Source organism: Macaca thibetana, chromosome 2, assembly GCF_024542745.1.
Source record: "Macaca thibetana thibetana isolate TM-01 chromosome 2, ASM2454274v1, whole genome shotgun sequence".
NCBI classification, from domain to species: Eukaryota; Metazoa; Chordata; class Mammalia; order Primates; family Cercopithecidae; genus Macaca; species Macaca thibetana.
The window spans coordinates 50,062,054-50,068,053 of NC_065579.1; positions in this window are offsets into that span (position 1 = coordinate 50,062,054).

Consider the following 6,000-nt stretch of genomic DNA (forward strand, 5'->3'; position numbering starts at 1 on the left):
TGCAATCTAAGACCACCTTAAACTAAATTTGAAGCTTAAAGTAACAAATCTGTATAAAAAATCAAGGATGAGAATTTAGAAAAGCAGATATCTTAACTACTATGACATCATGCTTCCTTAAAAAATAATTTTGACAAATGAAATAATGAATTGACAGAAATTTCTCCCCAACAGGGATGGCCTCACACCCCACCAGGCAGAGTAAATAATTTCGAAGCATCTTAATAGAAATATTAATAACAGTAAAGTTCTACATATTGAACACTTACTCTATGCCAGGCACCGGTAAACTTAGTATATTCTTTAATCCTTAATATAATCCTGTGTTTTATTTACCATTATTCGCATTTTGCTGTTGAAGAACGGGCCCTTTGTGGTAACGCTTCTTGCCCAAGGTCACAACCAGCTAAGAGGAGAGTTGCAATTCATCCTCAGGTTCCTGACATACCTACAGCGATCTATCCTTTTTTTTTTTATGAAGCAAAAAGAGACTTAATCTATATATTCATGGTATATTATTTTTAGAAACATATGAGTAGAGAGAAAGAAAAAAACAAAGATCTATAGTATCATCTTTGGCATTTTTCCAAAAAGTACATTAGCATGTTAGCTTAGAAACAGTTGTTGGCAAAGGAAATACCTAAGCTCTACCTTGTCTTCTGCCTTATTTAGACAGTTAATTCATTTTATCCAGTCTTGAATAAATTCTCATGGTATATTAAGCTGTTTTTACGAGTGAAGGTAATAAAATACATTAAATTTCTCCTGGATTAAAAAATAGTGAAATACATTTTCACATTTGATTAATATTGCTTCTGCCTAAAGTATTGCTCATGGCTTCTAAAATGGATATAAGTTCAATTTTTACATTCTTTATGGAAGAAATAAGAAAAGAGCAATTGAGAAAAAAATGTAAACTTTTTTGGTCAATGTGTAAGTAGTAAACAGTTAACTCTCAGTTTTAATGGAGGAGCATAAAGACAAATAAATAGGACAATAATATCAAAAATAAAAATTAGGAAATATATGTCACTTGTCAAAGATCCTGGCATTTTGTGAATTGTAGAGTCTCTTCTTTCTTTTCTGAGGGGCAAGAAGACAGCTGTTTCAAAATCCTGAAAAATTTTATTTACGTTTCTGCATTTAATTGTATTGCTAACACCTAAGTGCATTTTAAAAAATACAAAATCAGGTTCAGAATTATGTATCTCTGTGGTTGGAAACTCAGCACTACTTTGCTCTGCTACTTTTTTCTTGATAGTTTGTGACACTGCATTTAGAATTATCTTTCCAGATTGTAAATCTGAGGTCTCTTGCTTAAAATTCTTTTTAAGCACTCTTCTTTGCTTGCAAGATAAAAGAGAAATGCTGTAGCTAGTGTACAATGTCTTTTGTTTTTTAGTCTCTAGCTAACTCCAGAGTTTGGTGTAACTCCTTCAGTTACACAAATTTATTTCTTATTCCTCAAATGGGCCATGCTGTCTTAGGTCTATGTGCAGCACACATGCTGTTTAGTCTGTCTGCAATGCCCTTTCTTTCTGACTTCCAGATACTTTCGTTTTTCTTTACAACTCCATTCACTTATCGCTCCCTCTTTGGAGCTCTTAGGCCCTCCCCATCAGAAAGCTGCTCAATGTTCTCAGTCAGTTAAGCCTTCTGGAGCCTTGTCCTGGCTTCTATGTTAGCACTTCTCCATGGTATTGTAATAATTTACAGGCTTAATGCTACTCTCCTAGTGAGCCTTAAGCCTAGCTCATATTTTATTGAATAAAAATTGCATGGGGGATGTCTAATTCACAAACTTGTTGTAAAACTATGTAAAACAATGGACATAAAATCCTTTGTAAGCTATCAGACACTATAGAATTGGTATTTATATATTTATACATTTTCTACCTAAATGGTCAGCAAATCAAGCCAGACCACTCTAAACACACTTGGGAGAGAATTTAAAATTACACACTTTGATGATTAAGCCTATAAGATGTGTAAAAACTATAAACATCATTAGGAATTTAAAGATCACTCTCTGACATCAGAAAGCCTATCATCTTGTGAGACAAGACATAAAAAAATCTTGGAATAGCAAATGATGTAGGATAGACTGTGAGTGAGGGGGACTTTTGTCCTATGGTAGTTACTACCAAACATACTAAAGTGGGCAGACTCCAAAGCTGGATTTGAACTAGGCCTTAGATAGGGGAGATTTATATATGAAGGGTCATAATCTTTTAATTAAGTGGGTGTGTGCAGAGGCTCAGGAAGGAGTTGCCATGCTTTTTTCCAATAAATTTTGTATACTGTGTATATAATTTCCTTTTTGGAATCTTCTCCTTAATGAATTTCTGTAGTATGACCAGATGACAAAATCCCGTTTAATCTTCTAGGTTTAGCTCAAATGCTACTAAAAACACCTAATGGACATATTCCTTTTTTTTCCCTCTTAAAAAAAAAAAAATTCCAAGAGTATCACATTGTTTAGGATCAGGTTCAACTTTTTATGACAGAATTTCTTCTCCTTGCCTCCCCTTCCTAATATTCTAAGACATGTATATAGACTCCACAATCATAAAGGACTTAGGCTCCTTTTATTTTTCTGCTCCTTCCTGGCTTTCATTTTAGATTGTTTCACTATCCAAGGTGGTTTGCTGGAGCTCTAACCACCTTGTTCAAGTTTCAGACAGCAGGAGATAGGAAGGAAAGAACAAAACGGATGCGTTTCTGTAAAGAGCTTTCCAAGGAATTCAGCTCAACAACCTTGGCTTTTAACCAGAGCATCACATGGCGACATCAGCAGCAAGTGAACTTAGTAACAAATAACAAAGCCATACCTAGCTACAAAGTTGGTTGAGAACTTTGCAGGCTATCATAAAACTGGGGTCTGGTATTAAAAGGAAGAGAAGCATGGATGTTGTGTGGGTAACTGTCAATCTCTATCACGAGTGCATTCTTTGCATCTTTCTTGGGACATTTATCATTATCTTCTTTTCATACTGGTTACTTGTGACAATGTTTTTTCTTCATACCAGTTTCTAATTTCTTGAGAGAATGGTCAAAATCTATAAATGTTTAAAGGTATATGTTTAAAGGTATATGGTTTAAAGGTATGTGGTTTAAAGGTATATGTTTAAAGGTGAATGTTTAAAGGTATATGTTTAAAAGTATAGGAGGATAGAGAACTAGATGGGATCAGAGGATATGTGCTCTGGGGTATTGGGAGATACAAAGATAATGTAGATTAAAGTCAGATTATAAAAGCAAAGAAGAAGTAAATATACCATTGTTAAAACTTATAAGCATTTACTTCAATTTCTATGAAAGACGTTACCTGTTTAGAAATGACTTCTCAATTTCCTTTGAAATTTGTATGTTAATACAGTAACAGCTAACAGTCTCACTTTTCCCAAAACGGAGTAAGTAGATATAACATTGAATTATCCTGGGCTAATTTGGAAAATAAGAAAAGTTAGCTGATGGAACTCTGGCTATCAGGAAGTCTTCATGAAGAAACGGCCCTTCCACATGGGATATTTCCTTCAATAATATAAAATGGAGAACAATACATTTGACATTTTATTTTATTTTATTTTATTTTATTTTATTTTTGAGACGGAGTCTTGCTCTGTTGCCCAGGCTGGAGTGCAGTGGCCGGATCTCAGCTCACTGCAAGCTCTGCCTCCCGGGTTCAGGCCATTCTCCTGCCTCAGCCTCCCGAATAGCTGGGACTACAGGCGCCCGCCGCCTCACCCGGCTAGTTTTTTGTATTTTTTAGTAGAGAAGGGGTTTCACCGTTTTAGCCAGGATGGTCTCGATCTCCTGACCTCGTGATCCGCCCCGTCTCGGCCTCCCAAAGTGCTAGGATTACAGGCTTGAGCCACCGCGCCTGGCCACATTTGACATTTTATACAAAAATCTCTTTTCTTTGATAGAGCCCTGTTTGGATTTTTGTTTGCTTCATTAAATAGTTTATGTTTGTTTGGGTGTGTGTGTGTGTGTGTGTGTGTGTGTGTGTGTGTGTTTAATATCAGAGTCTTCACACTAAAAAAGCTTTTCGAAAGTTTTTTGCTCAGCACTCTATCCACTGTAGACAAAGTAATCTAACAGTTTCTAAAATCAGTAGTCTCCAAGTTTCAAAATTATGAGCCCTAGGAGTAAAATATTTTTGACTTTCTTCAATATATTTAATTCTTATTTCTACATTTATTATGTATGTTACAAAACTACATTAATATAGAAATTAAATAAAGGATGATATAAAATATACATTACTGAAATGTTATTTTCATCTTACTGTACAGTGGATCATCTTGCACACCTTTACATGGTGATGTTTCATAGAATAAACTTTATTCAACACTCCCGTCCACCTCCCCGACCTTTGACTTCATTCCCTATCTCCTCAGAGATTTGAGAGGATTACTGAGGTTAAACAGTGTTTTTCAAGTTTCTTGTACTCAGGAACCCCTTGAACTCTTCAAAATTTTGAGGACTTCAAACAGTTTTTCATGTATGTGGATCATATCAATAGATACTAGAAATCAACACTGAAAAGTTTGAAATGTATGTATGTGTTAATTCACTTAAAAATAACACTAATAAACTACTAAATATTGAAATAAATACTATCTTTAAGAAAGTAACTATATTTCTAAGGTAAAATAATTAATGAGAAGAGTGACATCATTTTACTTTTTTGTAAGGTTAAAATAATTAACGAGAAGAGTGGCATCATTTTACATTTTTGTAATTTTTTTAATGTCCGTCAAAACTGAAGAACCAGGTAACATATCTGCTTCTGCGTTCAGTCTTTTGGGAAATTTTGTTTAGATTGAGGTATATGAAGAACATCTTGCCTCACATAGAAATGTTATTGAAATGAGAGGACCTCATGGACCTTTTGAAAAGATCTCAGGGATACTTATGGGTCTACATGTTGAGAATTGTTGAGATAAGTTAATATGTAGCTACAAAGTGTTAAAAATCAATAAAGAAAACCAATTAGGATTTCCTTTGCTGTAAATGTAAACAAAATTTGTATCAATAAATATGTTATTATTTGTTTAGAAGATTCAATTTCATCCATTTTTAGAGCATCGTTTATTATACTAGCACCTGTTTTCTTCTTTTTAAAGTGATGTTCCAGAATGCAAAGTTTGCTTGTACTGTTCTGAGAAAGCCGAGAGTTCTGTCAGATATTATTCATAAAATCTGTTAAACACCCATTGCTTAATTTTAGAAAATAAAACGTCTTTACTTAAAAGCCGTTTTATATTCAAACGTAATAATGAATGTGAAAGTGTTTAATCTTCCCTCCTCTCCCTTTCCTAACAGCCACTTGAGAAGAAAGGTCCTTCAGAAAAGAAAAAAAAAATGTTATTTTGAGGAAAAGTTTTTCCTATTATGAAAAATATATGTAAATATATACACACCCAAAAAATCTTAGGAAAAATAAATGTTCTGTTTAACTGACTGAGTAGGCTCTTTAAGGAATATATGCATGCTTGGGCTTGTTTTCACACTGAATTATAATTCAGTGTCACTTATGAGTTGAAGGAAGACTAATGTGGTATTAACAGAGTTTGGCAGGGGACATAAAGTCTCACGAATCTCTTGAAGTACTCCTAGAGTCTTGGGTGCTGATGGTAATTTGCTAATACTTTGGCTGGGCCCACCACTGTTTTGAAGGGATGTGTGCTTTATTCAGATACATCAAATTACTTTTTTTTTTTTTTTGCAGTAAGGATGACCGAGTGTGGGGCTCTTCTTTTCCTTTCCTTTAATTGGTTCCTGTCATTCTTTATGAAGTCATACCAATGTCATACCTAGGTTATATGTTTCCTATTGCTGCTATAAAACCTATGATGTGGTTTGGCTCTGTGTCTCCATCCAAATCTCATGTAGAATTGTGATCCCCAGTATTGGAGGAGGGGCCTGGTGGGAGGTGATTAGATATTGGGGACAGACATTCCTCCTGCTGTTCTTGTAACTGTGAATGAGTTC